The sequence below is a fragment of the Eptatretus burgeri genome, chromosome 1 (assembly GCF_056783735.1).
Source record: "Eptatretus burgeri isolate ZD-2024b chromosome 1, Ebu_testis_v1, whole genome shotgun sequence".
NCBI classification, from domain to species: domain Eukaryota; kingdom Metazoa; phylum Chordata; class Myxini; order Myxiniformes; family Myxinidae; genus Eptatretus; species Eptatretus burgeri.
The window spans coordinates 52,148,410-52,170,153 of NC_140961.1; the positions used below are offsets into that span (position 1 = coordinate 52,148,410).

Genomic DNA, 21,744 nt, shown 5'->3' on the forward strand with positions numbered 1-21,744 from the left:
CTCAAGGAAAAAAAACTTACACATGTAAACATTCGGCTCCTTGAGGCACAAAAACAACTTACAAATGTAAACGTTTGGCTCCTCGAGGCCAAAAAACTTACAAATGTGAACGTTCGGCTCCTCAAGGCAAAAAAAACTTACAAATGTGAACGTTCGGCTCCTCGAGGCCAAAAAAACTTACAAATGTAAACGTTCGGCTCCTCGAGGCTAAACCTCACAAATGTAAACATTCGGCTCCTCGAGGATAAAAACTTACAAATGTAAACGTTCCACTCCTTGAGGCACAAAAACAACTTACAAATGTAAACGTTTGGCTCCTCGAGGCCAAAAAAAAAACTTACAAACGTAAACGTTCGGCTCCTCGAGGCCAAAAAAAAAAACTTACAAATGTGAACGTTCGGCTCCTCGAGGCCAAAAAAAACTTACAAATGTAAACGTTCGGCTTCTCGAGGCCAAAAAACCTTACAAATGTGAACGTTTGGCTCCTCGAGGCCAAAAAAAACTTACAAATGTAAACGTTCGGCTCCTCGAGGCCAAAAAAAACTTACAAATGTAAACGTTCGGCTTCTCGAGGCCAAAAAAACTTACAAATGTAAACGTTCGGCTTCTCGAGGCCAAAAAAAACTTACAAATGTAAACGTTCGGCTCCTCGAGGCCAAAAAAAAACTTACAAATGTGAAAATTCGGCTCCTCAAGGCCAAAAAAACTTACAAATGTGAACATTTGTCTCGTCGAGGCAAAAAAAACAAAAAAACTCACAAATGTAAAAGTGTGGTTCCTCGAGGAATAAAAACTTCCAAATGTAAACGTTTAGCTCCTCGAGGCAAAAATAAAAAAATTACGAATGTAAACGTTTGGCTCCTTGAGGCAAAAAAACTTACAAATGTAAACGTTCGGCTCCTCGAGGCAAAAAAAAAAAACTTACAAATGTAAAAGTTTGGCTCCTCGAGGCAAAGAAACTTACAAATGTAAAAGTTTGGCTCCTCGAGGAAAAAAAACTAACAAATGTAAACGTTCAGCTCCTCGAGGCAAAAAAAGTTTACCATTTAATGTTTACGTCACTCAATATGGCTAAGAATTGGCCGGACAGGTGGGCTAACAAATTGGTTAAACCACGCCTCCAAGCAAGGTGTGCACGTACATCGTAAATGAACATAATGTTGCATGGTATCGTTTTGCGTACATGGACTGCGTGTACTTCGGTTCGTCGGACAAAGCGAATTGCATCTCACGGTGTTGTACGAACACGGCGAGTGGGACAATAGGAAAGCAATAACTCCGTTACCATGTCATTCGTTCAACCCGTGCTCTCTGCTAGTTAATGGTGTAAAGGTAAATACCACGGCCAACGTGTGCAAATCTCTTAACTCAACAACTTAGCGATTATACAAGAACGCGAGGATTTTCGTGAGAGTTCACACCTCGGGATGGAGGCCTAAAGCAAATAGACGTTGGTAAATGCTCCTTGTGTAAGTACGCTGTAAATGCGTCTTTTTCATGCAGATGTGTACAGTGGAATCTCGCCTCTGGGCTGTCTAGCCTGGGTTCGAATCCGGTTTGAAATCTATAAACTGCCATCCTGGTGTTTCGCAGGCAAAGCAAGGCATCGATGTGCACGAGATTCTTCAGATGGAGGTGGCATTAGTTCATGAACGTTAAAGATCACAAGGTGTCCTTCACGAAGAGTAGGCGAGTTATCGCCGGCACCATGAGCAAATTACAAATCCCTGCGTGAACTGTCGGTACTAAGTGGTCCGCTCTTCTTGGAGGTCCCTTGACACCAGGTGACACTGCTTGCGGTCTTCGAGAGTGTTTTCTGTCTTGGCAGCAGCTTCGAATCTGTGAACGAATTGACCATGCGCTCTGCATCGTTGACGCGAACGGTCTTCTCTGGATACGAGGGGAAACCAATTTTTATCGATTCTGGTTTCGTGGGATCGAAGTGTAACGCGTCGCAGCCATTTGTGAGATCAAGGATTGAAGGGTGTCCCGGGATGGCATGGGATAAGAGACAGAGGGAGGGAGGCCAGCGGGGGAGGAGAAGGGTATTATAATTACTTCATAACAAGTCTGTTCGATCGGTAGGCGTTCAACATTTGGACCGCCGGCTTATTTTTTCAATGCGCAAACGTTCTAAGTCTAGTCTTTAATGTGACGTGGAATGTTCTCGTTTTCTTTCTTCTTCCATGACCTCCATTTTTGGGGGTATTAATTAATAAATAAAAAAGGGCTATCGAGCGAAATACTTCCACCCCACCCACCTCCCTACCTACCTACCAAGCTGTGATCCCTGCCTCTTTTCAGTCTCACCTCCGCATCAGATCAGGTGCGCAAGGTATTCGCAAACTTTCTTTTCACGTAAGCACATCGTTTTTCGTGGTTAGCGTCGGATTTGTGGAAATAGAAAGTTAATCACCGTTTAACCGCTTCCATCCATAACCCCTCCTTCACCCACCTCCGTCCCGAGTTGGACTGTCAAGTTTTGCGTGATGACGCGAATCAGAAAATTCATGCTTTGGTGCAAATATTGCGTCATAACAAATTCTGCTATATATATATATGAACCCTCGGATCGCTGCATCATCAGGTAACTCATGCTGAGATGACGACATGTGAAAGGTACTCCAAATGTCGTTTGCAAAGACATTAGCTTTACCTGAGCTGCACACCTGCACAATCAAATCATGATATAAAAGGTGTTCAATGCAAAACATACGCGACTTGTATAATATTGCGAATTGGTTTACATACATAAGACCTTGGAGTTTTATCAACTTTAAACACGTGTTACAGCCAATTGCGTAATATTACAAATGATGATTAAAGTTTATACAAAGTCTGCGATGACGAACGAATTGATTTAAACAATCAGTCAATTTACGCAACCAATAATTATCAATGCGCATATATATGGTTATAAAGATCAATACTGTGCATCGTGCACGTCACAAGTAACCAAAGGCACACGACGATGAGGTCATGAAGTGCTAGAATGTGTGCCGGGAAGGTGCTGGGCAAGCTCGTTGGTGAAATTCCCGGCTCGCAATCCACCAATGGCGAAGCGAGCCAGATGCGGCCCGTGGTTCCAAAGGCCCATGAGGCCGATGGAATAATACGAGCCAAAGAGCCTTTGCACACATTGCAGGGCAGTGCAGCGATGCACCCTCTGTACAACGTACAGTACGCACGAGGAGCCTGTGATTACGCACTGGCCATGAGGACAGCAGCGAGTTGCGCGCTCGGAGACGTTTTTACGTTGCGTGCTGCGTCTCTAAATGGTAAGTTTGGCGAAATCGATCGCTCTCGACGATTTATGTTGCAGCGCTAACCGAGCCTTCCCCACCCTCAATAAAAAAGCTATCAAACTCTCTTTTGAGAAACGCATCGCTGCTCAATACCGGCGCACCGACACTGAGCGCCGCGACCCCGCGACCACCCCGCGATCGTCGCCGGGGAGCGGAGGCGCGAACTTTTACGCAATTTGGACAAGAGCGCTGGAAATGTCCTCATGCGAAGATCGAGCCCAATTCTTCACCAGCAAGGCACGCAAGTATAATTAACGAGGCCGTTTAAAGAAGAACGTAACGAAGAGGCGAAGAAACATGCAATTTGGCGACGTGGAAACGCGTCTCGCGGTTAAAGGAGACACTCGTGTGCGCAATGCGGGGAGATTACCGTGAAACGCACGACGAGAATCACGGCGATTGAGTTAAAAGGGAAACGCGTGTTGAGGTTCAACTTGCAAAGGCACAAGGAGTGGGTGGTGGAAGGGGATAGAGGTGGAGGGGGGAAGGGGTGAAGGGGTGAGGATAGGGTGGGGTGCGATGGGGGTGGGTGAGGGGCGCACCGTGGGGGAAATAATGGATGTTAATCCGAAGCCCCAAACCATCTGGCCTTAACACCCGTCGTCTCGCCTCCTTTCTCTCCCTGTGCATCCTTACCATACCCCCAATCCTGTCGTTGTTTCAACCTGACATCTGTGCCAAAGTGGCCCAGAGGAACACCACGAGAATACAGCGCTCTGCACTTTTCAGTGCTTTATGCTTTCACGTGAAAATTCATTTGCATTTTGGACCCGACGATATCATGTCATCGCACCGCGGACTGTCCAGATACCCAAGTTAGCAGCACTTGCTGTGCTTAACGAACATGAATGTGTGTGTGTGTGTGTGTGTGTGTGTGTGTGTGTGTGTGTGTGTGTGTGTGTGTGTGTGTGTGTGTGTGTGTGTGTGTGTGTGTGTGTGTGTGTGTGTGTGTTGCACAATCAAAAGTGGTCAATATATACATGTTTAATCTACGTCCTTAAGCATCTGCGTACAGTACCTGCTAAACGCCGAAATGTACGGTCAAGCGTTCAATTATACGAAGCTGCGAATCGTCTTTAAAAAGGCACATACGGCCGAAAATCGAAATGGTCGGACACAAGCCCCGTTTGAAAAGTACGGTCGTCAAACCGTTGGGCATTAATGGTTGGCGCGACTACGGTCGGACGTCGAAGAGTTTGCGTGTAGTTGACGCCTAAACAAGACGACAGTGAGTTCACTGGCGGAATTCCGAAGTGACCGGATGTTTTTGGCAATGAAAACGGAGGGGGGGGGGATTGAGGAAGTGAGGGTAGAGGGAGGCAAAAAAAAGAAGTGTCAGTGTCAAACAGGCGCAAAGGGGGTGGCAGGTCGATGAAGCGAGTCTCCGTGATGTCAAAAATGGTTCGAGTAAAGCAGCGTAAACGAGGCGATGCGAAGCCATGTGAAGGCCATCGCGTGTGAGCTGGAGAGGTTAAGTCAATGCCGTGTAATTTACTCTCCGTGAGGCTCTCGTTCCTTCTCGTGTTCGCCTTGTGCTCGTTTTCCCAACGTACGCAGTCAAACAATTGCGCATTTTCCCCTCCGCGCTATTCAACCTCCAGCGTGACTGACAATGTGATCATGTTGAAATGTTTGTTAAGAACACCAGGTCGGAGGTGGGGGAGTAGAGGGAAGCGGTATGTAAGGGACGTGCGCACGGACTTGCACGGTCCATGAAACAGCACGCGCGCAAGCAAGGTAGGCGCACGAGCAGCGCCGGGCTCTCGGCGGCCACGCGCGCGCGCACGCATTAGCATTTCAATAGCGACACCCAGTGGCGCGAAGCGCGCTGCCTCCCCCTCCGTGCCGGCAAAGCCTCCGGCAGCGGCTCAACCTCCCCGAGCACACGCCTTCGGTCAACAGATGGATAGGAGGTTACAGGGGGTTAAATGTATTGGTTATACGTGGGGAGGGGAGCCGAGCCGGAGCGCAGCTGTGAGCACGAGATGCTTTATATTGACCATCATTCAAGCTGTCTTTTGTGTTTATGGTGTGGTGCTGGGGGGGGGGGACCAAAAAGTTAATGAATAAGTCCAAGCGATTGAATATGTTTGCTGCAAAACAAATTGAAGATTTATTTAAAACATTCAGGTTGTGAAATTACGTTGCAGTAAAAATTAAATAAACAAATAAATAAACAAATCCAGCTCCATGTTTGGGGATAAACACATGCATGGACTAAATCATGCATCCATGTGCTCTTGTGCACTCTTTGTCCCATAGAATCATGTCATAATCACCATTAAAATTAATTGCCATGATGATTATTTTATACTTCACACAAAATTTATAATCACCATGAATCAATACTTCTATAGTAATATGTAATATTTCCTCGTTTAAAAACAATTGGCTGTAAACCTCGTCTTCACTCGTGTATAACAAAGGTGAAAATGAGGTTCATTACAAAATACATCCCCTTTAAACGAGGACACCAAATAAGAAATAATTGTTATTTTACCGTTATTTTGGAAATGACGATATGAAGGACCTCTGGGGTGTTGTTGTGCAACCATGGAGTCCAACCCATGAGCAGGCAACTGTCCGGTGGAATTTCATCAAATGCTGCAGTCATTGTAAATTCTTCCTTCCCGCCAAAAGGGTCACGGTGCACGAGTTGCGCTGGTGTCCAGAGTATACACCAAGCACCTGAATATTCTTCACTTTTTTTCAGAGGTTTGGAGAGGACGTCTGTACCATAGGGATGACACAGCAACGACCGCTTTGGATTCTATACTGAAATTAATTTACTAACGTTTCACAGGAGGTCAAGGCCGATGTCGACGAAGCATGATTACAGAGGTTAGTGGAAGACCTTTCCAATAAACGATTAAAGTTGTATTCATGTGATGCCAACAGGTGGCACAAATGCACATGGCACGTGCACTATTATCAGCAGCTGAGGTCATTTCAAATAGGTTATAGGATGAAGTGGGCACCTGAAGGAGACAATCTCTCAACAGGGTCCCAAGGCACTCAACAGCCATGAACTCAACAAGATTGACACTCAAGAACAGCAGCATGGTCGTGTTGCAATTAAGCAAACAAACAATGAGTCCAACAAAGCACCCAAACATGGCTTATACGGATGGAGGAGCTTCCCCGACAGCAGCTTTTGGTGTGTGTTTTATCTCCATTCAATAGCTAAATGGAGGACCGCATCATAACAATGCCACTGTGTGGGCAGCATAGGCCACGTGATGTACCTGATGACTGTGTTCAGTGTACACGCTAACAAACGTTTGTTCCAGTGTAGAATGCAGGGTGGCACCTTACCACAGCAGCCATTTTGTCATATCTGAAATATTGCCGGATGCTCCTGCATCACTTTTCCAAAGAAATAAACATATCTCTCTGAACGAGGCATTGTGATAGACCACCAGCCCAAAGGAGTAGAATATAACACTGTAACAGTCACATGGAATTTCATGTTTATGGCAAACCCATGATCAGCACTGTTTCTAGTTCAAGCAAGACAAATAACAATTCATGCAGGAATTAAGCAAATAATCCTTAAATATGAAGGACATCAGTAGTAAAACAACACAACCTTGACTGACAGAGGAAAGAATGGCAAGGTCGGATTAAAAGTAGGGATAGAAAAATAATGTAAAACAACAAACAAACAACTAAAGATATAAAATCTTCCAGTAACCCCTGTACTGGTTAAGCTCCCAGAATCCAGGCTCTGCTCCTTTGTTGCTCTCTTCTCCCGCTTATGGAATCTCCTTCCTCAGTCTGTTCAATCCCACTTTTCCCAAGAGGATTGCTCCTCTCTTCTCATGCTAATTGAACTTCCTTCCTCAGTCTGATCAATTCTACTCTTCCCTCCATAACAAGGTTGCTCCCCTCTTCTCCCATTTGTGGAACATCCTTCCTCAGTCAGTCTTCCCTCCATGTTTGATCATGTCATCTACAACTTGTAGAACCTCCTTACTCAGTCTGTTCAGTCGCACTCTTCCCTCTAAGGTTGTTCTTCTCTACTCTCACTTGTGGATCCTCCTTCCTCAATTTGTTCAATTCCACTCTTCCCTTAAGTGGTTGTTGCTCTCTTTTCACACTTGTACAGTAGAACATCTTTCCTCAGTCTTTTGAAGCCCACTCTTCCCTCTAGTTTCAGGTAGGACAACACCACCTCAGGCCATCCTCCATCCTGACCTGTGATCATTGCTGTTCTTGTTGACTCGACCACCCCTCTCCATCTATTTACAGGTTGCTATATTTCGTTCCCTCTTCTCTCTCTCTCTCCCCCTGTTCGTCCATCCCCTTGTGTCCACATGTCCCACTGTCAGTACATTGTCATACCCTGTATGCCACCTCACTCTTCCAAAGGACTAGACTCCGCAGACAAGAAAATTAAGGTACTTCAAAACCCATGCATATCATTATCATAATGACAATGGTAAAGAGGTATTGTGGGATTAAACACCATTGCTTGTAGGCCGATGGATCATTCCTGTATCACTGGTACAACATGACTATCTGACAGGAGATTGATGAGTCAAACAGCCAGATTAGATGCCACTTGTGCAAAAGCATTCAATAGCTTAAAGCATGTCCTTTTTAACCCTGCAAATGTCATGCGTTCTGGAAACAAATGTCGAGATGCTGTAGGTACTGTACCAACACGCATGGCCCATGAGTTTTCCCAAATACTCTTTGTGACGGGGAGTTAGCCTGCGTCTCTTATTGAAAGTAGCTGATGGATTTTCAGCATGTTAAGCACTTTCTTAGCATGGTGAATAGAACTGTAACCATGTGCACACAAGATCTTCCCCAACATGTGTATCAAGTTCAACAGCATGGGCCACCTCCTTCACAGTTTGGCAACTTCGTTTTAATATTCAATGCAGGTTATTCCATGAAACAATGTCCCGCATTGAGTCAACTTCTTCGTGCCATATCTGGTGAACTTTTTCCATTAAATGAGTGTGTCCAAAGCAAATTGGTTAGATAGCCTCTGGATGTTGAGGTTTCAGAAGAGCTGTGGTCTTCATGGTTTGAGATGAAACATTTTAGTTTAAATACTTGATCCCATGGAAAGAAGTCTAAAACGTCGTCAGATATCCCTTGTGATGCTTGCAACCTGAAATCTGATGAGTGTACAGGATGCAATTCAGAAGTAATTTGCAAAATTGATCACAAGGGATGGTGGTAATGCATAAATAAATCAGATAGAAAGACCATCTAACACTTGAACAAGACCAAAAACAGGGCATAAATAATAAATGAGAGCAGTAGTTGCTGAAGGTGTGTGTGTGTGTGTGTGTGTGTGTGTGTGTGTGTGTGTGTGTGTGTGTGTGTGTGTGTGCGTGTGTGTGTGTGTGTGTGTGTGTGTGTGTGTGTGTGTGTGTGTGTGTGTGTGTGTGTGTGTGTGTGTGTGTGTGTGTGTGTGTGTGAGAGTGTCGGTGTGTGTCAGATCACCAGCTGTACTTCACTGAAGTGGTTTCTGGAATTCTTCATGAGGCAGAGAGGTTGAAGGTTATGTCTCTGTCGGGAACATAAAGACACACTGCTGGGGTCTCGGGGAGGGGATGGCGTGGTCATTCTACATTGCAACTAATTATAGTTAACTTGATATTACAGCAACGTTTTGAATTATAATAATAAGTAGGATATAACTGTACGAACAAAATATACAGCGTCATCGAAAATACCACATCGAAAATAGTCGGAGAACCACACTCTATAACCAATGGGCCTGAAACATGTATACGATTTTATCTGAGTTTTGGTTTCATGAATTCCCATCAGGTTGTTATTATCGAATTCACCGATCTGACAAAATAAGGAGTTCAATGGCACGTGTACTTGTTTAATAGGTGAGTAAGACTAACAGGTGGGGACCCGATTGGTGGGTACCCCATAATTTCTGTTCAGATTATGATTAATTATACTCACCCCCCCACCCCCGATCCCCCCTTTTTGCATGCTGTTTTGCACTTTTTTCACTTTTAATCGCTTTTTAATTCGTTTTCACTGCAACCGCTTGACCGATCAATGTGAAACCTTCAACATATGAGTGACGACCCGTGGATAAATTTTTTATTGATATCTCTGACATCAAATGTTTGCGAGATATAACAGCTATATATATCAGCTATATATATATAGAAAGAGCCACCCACATCTCTCTCCTGTGAATGGAGGGAATGCCAATCAGCTCTCACCTCATCCACTCAGGTGGCGAGGATTATATAAATGATTGATCCTCCCATGTTCCTCCAGCCAAAGTAGCTGCATAAAGCAACCCAAGAAGACTTCCACAAGGCAAGTGCAAAACGCTGTTTCGAACCCTTCCCAGAGTTCATCAACAACTATAAAGACGTTCACACATAGTACACACATGACAATCCCATTGCTCTACACTCTCCTCAGCTACTGGACTGGTTTCATCACTTATTGGCAAATCATCAGCGATAGCGTAGAGAGCAATGCATACCAATGAGGCTCTGAAGCATGTACATATATATATATATATATATATATATATATATATATATATATATATATATATATATATATGTATATTGTTGTGGTTGAGGAAATTCGCAAACCACCATTCAGGTCCCGTAGGTGAGATATCTCTGTAAGTACATGTGCAGTTAGCCCTAAACCCGTTGTTTAGAGGGAATAAATGTGATTCATTCGGGCTGCGACCCTTTAAGATAGCCGTTTTTCTGTTCTATCATTATTTTGAACCAACCACGTCTCAACCGCCATCACACAACAACCACCAACCGCAACGCCGCTTCATAACAACAACAACGCCAACAGCCACGACCTTTACCTTCACAGCTCGCTCCCGCAAACATCGCATCACCGCCATTCTAAGCATCACCGTGGCCATGGACCAGCACTTTGGACCCTCCACCACCTTCGCCTCTCCTTCTGCAGCCATTCCCGCACCGCTTGTGGGCACCGAGCGTCAGGCTGTCCTGGACTCGTACAGGGCGCGCGCCGAGCCGCGGGTACAAAGTGCGGCCTTTCCGAGGAGAAGTCGGATCAGGAATGATACACGCCCACTTCTGATCCGTCCAATCAGCAAGCGCGGGGCGATTTGGCCCCGCCTCCAGGCGTGCCGGAGTAGAATCGATATATGCAAATTCGAGGATCAGGGGAGATTCACGCCCCTTTTTCTCCGTCCAATGGGCGAGCGTGGCTCCACCCCCGAGCTCGTTCTGATCCAGAAATTTGCATATGGGTTCTCCTGCCGTACTATAAAGTGCCGAGCGCTGGGCGAATTTAGTCAGTTTTGGGCTCAGGCGAGTTGGAGAAGTGTGGCAGCGGGAGAGTTTTCGGTCAAGGGAGTTGGAGAAGAGTCAAGGCGAGTTGGAGAAGTGTGGCAGCGGCAGAGTGTGGCAGCAGCAGTCAAGTCGGAGTCTGTCGGGGTTCGGAGTCTGTCGGGGAGCTGCAGAGAGGGGAAGCTGGGAGCGCGGTCGAGGTCGCAGTGGAGTCGCTCGTTGCGGGACCCAAGCAAGCCAGCTATCCCCTTTCCCCAGAGCATCAACAATTCCCCCCTTCCCCCCCCCGTGCTGAGATAGTGCGAAAAGGGGGCCCCGTTCCCAACCCACTCCAAGCAGTGCCAACGAAACCCGCGAAGGAGCGCGGAGTCGGGGCACCGCCGCCACATTTGCGGCTCATCACAAGACGGGTAGGCTCCACCCGGTCTCGTGGCCCACAGGCCCGTCTGTCCCCTTGTCGTTGAGGGTGGCCCTTTTCTTTTGCTTTTGAGTATATGTGTTGTCCGCGCCGTCTGTAAAGTAAAACTGTGTGTTGCCGTGTGCTCGCGTAGTCGGTAGTAGATCTGCATTGTTGTGTTTCTTTTGTAACATCTGCTTTTGGTGCATAATTGTTGTAATTGTATATGTGTGCTTTCCGTGTGCCACAGAATAAATGTGCCTCATGTTGAACTCTTTTTCCCGTTTCGCTTCGTCTTTTCTTTAATTGAATCTCCATCTTGCTTCACATAAAGGGTTGGTAGTGGGCTTCATACACCCGATAATTAATCGGAACCGTCGAGGTCGACGATAACACCGCTCGGTTATCCCGATAGTAGGGAACGGGTCGCTTAAAGTGGCCCGTGTCCGGAGTCGACCTGCGGCGAGGTGCGATCGCCTGGTCTACCCTCCATGTGGGTACTTAGGTAGGTCGAATTTGGCGAACAACCCTATCCCACGCGGGGGGCCGATTGGCACAATTGTGGTGAGGCCGAAAGGCCCACCCGTGACTAGTTCCCGGCGTTAGTCCGAGAGGGTCACGACAGAATTGTCCGTCCGGTGGGCGACGTGCCGCGATTCGAGTTACGTGGCCACTCGCATGCCGGCGGGCGCGAATTCGCAACACTGGTGTCAGGTCGTGGGACACAAACCCATCCCCCTCCTCGCGGCACTGGTGTCGGAGAGCGGGAAAACGGGCTCTCCTGTCTCCAGCTAAATTCACGGGAATCGGTCCAGGGGTGAGAGGAGCGACCTCCGATTCCCTCCAAATTACGAGAGATTTAAATTAACCCCTTACGAGAAATAAGATGGAGTCTCAAGGCGAGCGGGAGCCGGGGGTATTAGAAATGTATATGTGTAGTTATGTAGGATCCATGGTCCAGGATGAAATCCCCATGCAGGAAATGTTGGTTGTACAGCACGAACTCGCCCAACTGAACCCAGAGCCCGAAATTGGTGCGGCGGCGGCCGCGGTGTATGACACCTCTCCTCCCCTTCTCCGCCACAACCCCCAATCCTTGTCGAACTGAGTGCACTCGACAGGATTCTGCAGGCAATAACAGCGAATACGCAACAAATGAACGAAATAAAAACAAAAATGGATACAAACACAAATGAAATGAAAAACGAAATAAAAGGCATGAACGAAAAGATGAATACAAATGCACTCAAAATGAAGGAAGAAATGAAAGAACTGCGGGGTGAGACGCAGAACATGAGCCGAAGCCTGCAGGCGGGCATGAAGGCAATGGCAGCGGAGCTCAAAATGGCGACGCCACGTGTGGGAACGAACGAGCTGGGAGGGAGTGCAATGGCTGTCAGGCCTGCAGTGGAGGCGGGTAAGGAGAAAATAATTCGGGGGCGTGTTGGGCGAGACTGGTAAAGGTGACGGAGAGAGCAACAGTGACGGTGACCGAGAGGGAAAAACTAATTGGGGTGACGGAGACGTGCACGAGGGAGACAAGAGACGAGGTGAAAGGAATTGGGAGGGAGAGAAAAGAACAATTAAGACGGAAAGCAAGGATGAGGTATGCGGAGATCGTGAAAGAGCAAGGAGTGAAACAGAGGGAAGGACGGGAGCGACTTAAGGAGAAAGCAAGGTTGACCGACATAAAGATAAGGGAAAGACGCCAGAAAGAAGCAGAGACTAATAGACACGAGGGGACAACAGAAACTAATAAATGTATAGAGACACGGGAGATGGGAACGATAGAGGGAAGACTACACGATGAAGACGGGGTAAGAGACGAACACACACACACACACACACAGAGTTAGTGGAGGACGATGAGGGTAAGCTCGCGGAGCGTGCAGGGACCCAGTGCGAGCAGCGGGATAGCCTCCTCCAGGAACGAGGGGAGGGAGTATGCCCCCTTGAGGCGAGTCACGACCAGGTGGGTTCGGTCGTGCTTTGCGAGGTTGAGGGGAGGAGTGCTGCGAACGGGTGCACGCCGAGCTTGGGGTGTATAGAGGCCCCGGAGACCATTGTGGGAACACGAATCCCCAGTGTGGTTGTCCCGGTGTGTGTGGTGTCGAGGTGTGTGTTCACGAGTGTGGCGAAATGCGTGCTGCAACGCACGCATAACGCGGTTGCAAGGGCGTGTGTGAGAGCGACCGGGTGGGTGACAAAGACCCCGTGTGTGGATGAGACCCCAGGTGTAAGTGCGCCCCCGTGTGTGGAAGCGAACCCGTGTGTGAGTGGTGTGGTGGCAAGTGTGCCGAAGGGCGTGCTTCCCAGCACGCCGTGTGTGGATGAGACACCGCGGGCGAGTGCCCCCGCGTGTGTGAGTGGTATGGTTTGTGTGAGGGAAATGGCACGAGTGAGTGAAAGGCCGCGAGTGAGTGGAGCCACGTGTGCGAGGGAGGTGGCATGCGTGAGTGAGCGGCCGAGTGTAAGGAGAGAGACAGCGTGTGTAAGGTCGCTGTGTGTAAGGGAGATGTCGGTCGGCATGCGGGAGCACACAGCCGCGTCTCCCGGTGTGAATGTGATGGAGTGGTGTATTTGAGTGTCGTAACACGCGGGAGTGCGTGTGTTGAATGGCGACGGAGACTGCGACAGAGGAAAGAAAGCCGGGTAGCGGCTGTAGATGTTTTGCGCACCGCGCCGGGTTCACCCAGCAGCGAGCGCGAGGTCCGTGCTGTGCAACACACGAGCCACCCACGTGCTCGCTTGCGGGGGTGAAGCCCGGTCCGGAAACGAGCGCGGTGAATGTTGCCGATCCTGCGACGGACAAAGTTTAGGCAGGATTTCGGATTTGGACCGGACGGGTTCTCCACGTGGGCGGGTGTGTGTGTTAAGCTCCAATGGGCAGAGCACGTGTGTTCGCGTGGGGAACCCCTCGAGACGTGAGGCTTGTGTTTTTTTTATGCGCACGGTGACGCCATGGCTGCACGTGGGGTTGGAATCCGGCAGGAGGGTGAATCCCTGCCGGATGGTACCGTCCAAGTGGGACGAGGGACGCGAACAGCTCCCATGACGTCACGCCAAAGGTGCGCGGCTGTGAATTGCCGCGCTGGTGCACAGGTTGTGAGTTTCCGCGCTGGTGCTGCGCGATGAAAAAAAAAAAAGAAGCAAGCCTCACTTTCGGGTGCACAGGATTCCCGGGCAAGGGGTGGAAGACCCCCTTACCTGGGCACAGGATGGACTAGCTAGGGGGAAGGGTTAGCTTAGCGAGACCGGCTCCATGGGGCAGGGTAAGTCCTCATGGGGCCCGTGGAATGGATTAGGTGGAGGGATTTTAGCGAGATTTAGGTTGGGAAATTGATTAATGGGATTATTTGGAGACAGTGACAGACAGTGAATGTGTAGAGGGGACGTAGTTTAGCTTCGTAGTGTTAAAAGGAACGTGCTGTAGTTTAAGGGATGACGTGGGAGCACGAGTTAGTTCGGGGATGTAGTTCGCAGGATGGCAGAGTTCAGCGGTGTGTGTGTGTGTGTTGAAGAGTTGGTGAGTTGGGTGAGTACATGTGCTTGGTGAGTGAGTGAGGCCAGCGGGTCTGTGTGAGTGGAGCGTATGGGGAATGCATGGTGCTATGAGTGATTGGGGGGAGGAGTGACTCCCGCCCAAGGGACCCCGGGGTCAGTGTAGACTGAGTTAGTGGGTTAGTCAAATTAACAAAAATGGAAGTCGTTTAGCTGTTGGTGGGAATGTAGGCTCGATACCCATTTGGAGGGGTGCAGGAGCCCTGTTGACGGGCTGGGAGCATGGCTGCGAAAGGTGAGTATCGCTGAGTGGGTACCCCGGGCACCAGACTAGTCGGCCGTGGTAGGCCAAGGGCCCATGGGGGGCCGGGATAGCGTAGTGGGCACGGGTGCGTCTGCTGGGTGCGGGGGCCTGGGGCGCCATTAGCCGCGTGGGCAGTGTTGTGGGCACGGGTGACCCTCAGAAAGGGGCCCGGGAAGCCAGCCTGCCACGTGTGTGTTTCAGGGGAGGTGCCATGGGGGGCACTCCCCGGTGTTTAGGGAGCTGGTAGACTCGGAGGCAGTGTAGTGCCCGGGGGTGCCATCGTAGGGGAATTGGCAGAGGGTCATGCCTGCCAAGGGGAGCCACGCGTCCCAGCCTTGAGACCGTGTGAGAGCACGGGAAGAAAATTGGGGGGCGAGGCCCGAAATTGTGAGGACACCAACACAGGCGACGGGAATCTGAGCTTATAGAACCAACAGTTTAAGCGAGAGGCGCTTGTTGAAAGCCCCGGGATAGTTTAAAGGTAAATGTATAGGGTAGATTAGGAAGTGTACCCCTCCGCACCATCCATCCCCTCACTCTCGTTGTGGGCCGCTGGACCCACTTTGTGTTATAGATCGCTGAAGTCTGGGGAGGCCATCTTGAGGCTTCATTGGGCATCGGCGCAGGATGCTAGCTCTCCCTTGTTCCCCTCCGGGAAGGGAACGTAGGGGTTGGGAGTAGGCTAGGTGACAGGATAGGTTAGCCAAACAAGGACGATAAAGGGGGCTAGGGGACGAATTATAGAGGGGAAGTAAAAAAGAAAATAAAAACAACAAAAAAAAATAAGTTGGGGCTAAATTGGGTTTGACAAATTAAGGGGGTGGGTAGGGACAGTGACAGGCAAAGGCGATAGGTTGGGAGGGAGACCGTAGGATAGGTCCGAGCCCGCCTTCCGAGTGGCCAGCACCACCGCACTCCCTCCACCAACCTCCACTGCAAGGCAAAGGCCGGCCCACTTCATCGGCAGCTGTTGTTTTGCTGCAAGGCCTGTGCCGGCTGGATCGTCTGCAGCTGCTGTGCTGCAAGGCCTGTACCGGCCGGATCGTCTGCAGCTGTTTTCTGCAAGGCCTGTGCTGGCCAGTTCATCTGCCGGCTGTGTTTGCCTGCAGCGGCCCTGTTCTGCAGGCTTTGTTTGCCTGCTGCCTTTGCCATGCCATGCCCACTGCCCCATGTTCGCCAGCCCCCGTTCAATTTTGCTTTGCCCCCCCCCCCCCTGTTCATTTCCATGTGCGCTAGGATCATCAAGGCAACAGTTTGCAAGCTGCAAGAACTGCCCTGTTGGCAGCTACAACACGGGTCTGCAGTGGTGGCCCGTGCACCATGTTTGCGTCCATCCATTCGTCCATCCATCCATCCATCCGTTGTGTTCATTGCGTGTGCCACTTGAGCTGGCACGGAAACTGCGTTTGTGCAGCCCATGCACCGTTGTGGTTCACTGGGTTCATTTTCAAAAGGGAAGGCCTTGGACTGCGTGTGAGCAGCCGGCCACGTTCCCTGTCACCTGCATTGTTTGAGCCAGAGACTGCATGCGAGCAACCTGGCTCCCTGCTAACTGCTTTCTTTTTGCAGAGTCCATTGATCCTGGGCCATGGTTTAGTGTAAAATTTGTAAGTTAAGGTTAAGATGTACTGTAAATATGAGTGCGCCCCCGGCATGTCTGTCTTAGCGCCGGCAATTTTATTTAAGTCGTCCGTGTGAGTGGGTTTGTTTAGTTAGTGACTCAGTCCTCAGGTTATTTATTTTGGGGACACGAATACCATGAATGTCGCACTCAGGGATCCGTAGGTAAAACGTACTAGGGGAGAACTACACATGATGGCACATGAAAATTTGACGACTCGGGACGAGTCTGTAAAAAGGGGAGGGGGTAGTGTTGCGGTTGAGGAAATTCGCAAACCACCATTCAGGTCCCGTAGGTGAGATATCTCTGTAAGTACATGTGTAGTTAGCCCCAAACCCGTTGTTTAGTTGGAATAAATGTGATTCATTCGGGCTGCGACCCTTTAAGATAGCCGTTTTTCTGTTCTATCTTTATTTTGAACCAACCACGTCTCAACCGCCATCACACAACAACCACCAACCGCAACGCCGCTTCACAACAACAACAACAACCCCACCAGCCACGACCTTTACCTTCACAGCTCGCTCCCGCAAACATCGCATCACCACCATTCCAAGCGTCACCGTGGCCATGGACCGGCACTTTGGACCCTCCACCACCTTCGCCTCTCCTTCTGCGGACATTCCCGCACCGCTTGTGGGCACCGAGCGTCAGGCTGTCCTGGACTCGTACAGGGCGCGCGCCGAGCCGCGGGTACAAAGTGCGGCCTTTCCGAGGAGAAGTCGGATCAGGAATAATACACGCCCACTTCTGATCCGTCCAATCAGCAAGCGCGGGGCGATTTTGCCCCACCTCCAGGCGTGCCGGAGTCGAATCGATATATGCAAATTCGAGGATCAGGGGAGATTCACACCCCTTTTTCTCCGTCCAATGGGCGAGCGTGGCTCCACCCCCGAGCTCGTTCTGATCCAGAAATTTGCATATGGGTTCTCCTGCCATACTATAAAGTGCCGAGCGCGGGGCGAATTTAGTCAGTTTTGGGCTCGGGCGAGTTGGAGAAGTGTCGCAGCGGGAGAGTTTTCGTTCAAGGGAGTTGGAGAAGAGTCAAGGCGAGTTGGAGAAGTGTGGCAGCGGCAGAGTGTGGCAGCAGCAGTCAAGTCGGAGTCTGTCGGGGTTCGGAGTCTGTCGGGGAGCTGCAGAGAGGGGAAGCCGGGAGCGCGGTCCAGGTCGCAGTGGAATCGCTCGTCGCAGTACCCAAGCAAGCCAGCTATCCTCTTTCCCCAGAGCATCAACAATTCCCCCCTTCCCCCCCCCCACGCTGAGATAGTGCGAAAAGGGGGCCCCGTTCCCACCCCACTCCAAGCAGTGCCAACGAAACCCGCGAAGGAGCGCGGAGTCGGGGCACCGCTGCCACATTTGCGGCTCATCACAAGACGGGTAGGCTCCACCTCCACTCCACTCCAGGCCCGTCTGTCCCCTTGTCGTTGAGGGTGGCCCTTTTCTTTTGCTTTTGAGTATATGTGTTGTCGGCGCTGTCTGTAAAGTAAAACTGTGTAAGTGTTGCCGTGTGCTCGCGTAGTTGGTAGTAGATCTGCATTGTTGTGTTTCTTTTGTAACATCTGCTTTTGGTGCATAATTGTTGTAATTGTATATGTGTGCTTTCCGTGTGCCGCGGAATAAATGTTCCTCATGTTGAACTGTTTTTCCCATTTCGCTTCGTCTTTTCTTTAATTGAATCTCCATCTTGCTTCACGTAAAGGGTTGGTAGTGGGCTTCATACGCCCGATAATTAATCGGAACCGTCGAGGTCGACGATAACACCGCTCGGTTATCCCGATAGTACAGAACGGGTCGCTTAAAGTGGCCCGTGTCCGGAGTCGACCTGCGGCGAGGTGCGATCGCCCGGTCTACCCTCCGTGTGGGTACTTAGGTCGGTCGAATTTGGCGAACAACCCTATCCCACGCGGGGGGCCGATTGGCACGATCGTGGTGAGGCCGAAAGGCCCACCCGTGACTAGTTCCCGGCATTAGTCCGAGAGGGTCACGACAGAATTGTCCGTCCGGTGGGTGACGTGCCGCGATTAGAGTTACGTGGCCGCTCGCGCGCCGGTGGGCACGAATTCGCAACAATATATATATATATATATATATATATATATATATATATATATATATATATATATATATATACATATATATATATATATACACATATGTATATATGTATATATATATATATATATATGTATATATATATATGTATATATGTATATCTATATGTATACATACATATATATACATATATACATATATATACATACATATATACATATATATATATATATATATATATACATATATATATATATATATATATATATATATATACATATATATATATATATATATATATATATATATATATATATATATATATATATATATATATATATATATATATATATATATATATATATATATATATAAATATATATATATATAGTTACGGCTGTGGAAATTCGCAATACACCATAAAGGGTCCTCAGGTGAGATATATCGATAAGTTAATGTGCAGTTGGCCCACACCTGTTGTTTAGAGGGAATATGTGCGATTCATCCGGGCTGTGACGCTTTGAGTTAGCCATTTTTCTTTCTCTATTGTTATTCTGGACCATTAAGCCACCAGCAACTCAAACACCACCACCTTTGCCTCTTTACCTCCACAACTCCATCCCGCAAACATCGCTTCACCGCCATTCCCAAACGACGCCCGCCAACCACCACAGCAAACCCCCCACCACCTTCGCCTTTCTCCTTCCACAACCAACGACCCCACCACCAGTCAACACCGAACGTCGTACTGTCCGAAGCCGTTCGGTGATTGCTGCCGAATGCGGCAAGCCGCGAGTGCAATGTATTCTTTACGGGAGAGAAATTCGGATCAGGAAGGCTTCATGCCCCTTTTCCTCCGACCAATGGGTGAGCGTCGGGCGGTATGGCCCCGTCTCCAAGCACGATGAATGTGGATTCTTTAAGGGAGAGGAATTCGAATCGAAAGAGGCTCACGCCCCCTTTTTCCACACCAATGGCCGAACAGAGGGTGGCGTGGCCCCGCCTCCAACTGCGTTTTGATCCTAAAATCTGCATACAGGCTCCTCCCCCCGTCTATAAAAGACGCGAGTCTGTGTGAAACTGAGAGTAGTAGTGTGGGGGTCGCTCGTCTCTTCGTTGGTGTCGTCTCGTCGCTGGAATCGAGCCACCTTCGCTTTCACAAGCGACCAAGCCATCCAGCCATTCCCCTCGCTCGACCCTGAGCATCAACAATTCCCCCCCTCATCCGCGCTGAGATAGTGCCGGTGGCCCCGTTCATTCCCCACCCTAACCGTGGTGCCGATCCAACTGTGCTGGCGCGGAGCACGCCGGAGAGGGCTCACCGACCACGCCAGGGGCACGGAGTCGGGGCGCAGCTGCGCGGACATTGCGGCTTGCCCGCCATCGCGCCACGAGGGCATGGGTAGGACCCTTCGGTCTCGTGGACCTGGCCACTCCTCCAGGCTCCACGCACATCTGGTCCACGGACCCCATCTACCGCCCTGCCTATGGGAAGGTCTTTCCTGTTTATTTTGAATGCATGATGTGGCGTCGAGTCCCGACAAGTATAATTGTTTAAGTGTTGTAAATAATTTTAGTCGGCAGTATTGCTTTTCCTTTAGTTGCATTTTCCTTTTTGCTTTTCCCGCATTAATTGCATGGCTGTACATACGTGCATGTGTGTGAAATAAAAGTGCTTCCTTGTAAAACTGTTGCCCGTTTCGTTGCGTCCTTTCCTCTGTTTGAAACTTCCATCTTGCATCACGTAAGGGATTGATAGTGGGTTGAAACACCCGATAAGTAATCTGAACCGTCGAGGTCGACGATAACTCCGCTCGGTTATCCCTGCAGCACGGAACGAGCCGCTTAAGCGGTTCGTGTCCGAAGTCGACCTGCGGCGAGGTACGATCGCCCGGTAGACCACTCGCGCAGGTACTTAGGTAGGTCGAATTTGGCGAGCAACCCTATCCTGCGCGGGTGGGAAATTGGCACGATCGTGGTGAGGTTAAACCCCCACCCGTGACTGGCTCCTGGCGGTAGTTCCCGGAGGGTCACGACTGAATTGTCCGTTCCGGTGGGCGACGCGTCGCGATTTGAGTTACGTGGCCGATCGCACGCCGGACAGGCCGAAATTCGTAACAATATATGTATATATATATATATATATATATATATATATATATATATATATATATATATATATATATATATATATATATATATACATATACATATATAGTTACATTTATATCGCTATATTTATATATTGTAAATATATTTATATATTGTAAATATATTTATATATTGTCAATATATTTATATATTTACTGCTTTGACGTTTGCACGTGGTACATGCTTGAGAGCTTCATTGGCATGCATTGTTGTCTACGCTATCACTGATAATTCGCCAAAATGATGAAACCGGTCCAGTAGTTGAGGAGAGTGAATAGAATTGGGATTCTCATGTGTGTTCTATGTGCAAATGTCTTCATAGTTGTTGAGGAACTCTAGGAAGGGTTCGAAACAGCGTTTAGCACTTACCTTGTGTAAGTCTTGTTGGGTTGCTTTATGCACCTACTTTGAGGCTTGAGGAACATGGGAGGGGTCAATCATATATACAGTAATCCCCCTTTTCTCGCGGGGGTTACGTTCCAAACCCTCCCGCGGTAAGTGAAAATCCGCAATGAATGGACGCCTCCACAAAACACATTTTAATCTCAATTAAACACATAAAGAAAACATTTGAAGCATAAAAATGCTTACTGTAAACTCAGTAACGTTGCAAAAACATTGTGATGGGCAGTTGCTGGCGTTGTTTCTTCATGGTGGTGAGGAGAGTTTAAGAGTTTTCCATTGCGCCATCAATAGCGTTCTTGAATTGCAACACCCGAACCATAGAGGGATCCCATGCTTCAGCCATCCCCTGCAATTCTTTGGCCGTTTTCACCATTGTTGCTAAGCCTTCAAGGGATAGGCCTTCGTCGTCGTGCTCCTGCGATGGATCAGATAGTTCCTCCTCCTCCTCGCATGCAGACTTCGTAAGCTCAACCAAATCCTCGTCCGTTAATGGGTCAGAGTTGGTTTCGATGAGGTCATTCACTTCGTCGTGCGTCATGTCGTTGAATCCTCCTCCTGGAATCTTCGCCAGCTTGACCACCTTATCGATTGCCGAATGGTGAATTTCGTCTGGAGAAAAGGCCTTGTATTCGTGGACGCATTCTGGCCACAGCTTCTTCCAACAGGCGTTTAAGATTTCTTTTTTCATTTCTTGTAGAGCCTTCGGAATGATTTGGAGACACGTT

General features: G+C 48.8%; 1 long non-coding RNA gene across 1 annotated transcript in view; it reads right to left on the minus strand.

The window, feature by feature from the left end:
- Positions 1–5,399: 5,399 nt before the first annotated feature.
- Positions 5,400–21,744, minus strand: part of LOC147034482 (uncharacterized) — a 69,846-nt gene continuing 53,501 nt past the window's right edge. The window contains exon 4 of the long non-coding RNA XR_015058943.1: positions 5,400–8,834. This is a non-coding gene — a long non-coding RNA (uncharacterized LOC147034482). The remainder of the gene's footprint in view (positions 8,835–21,744) is intronic.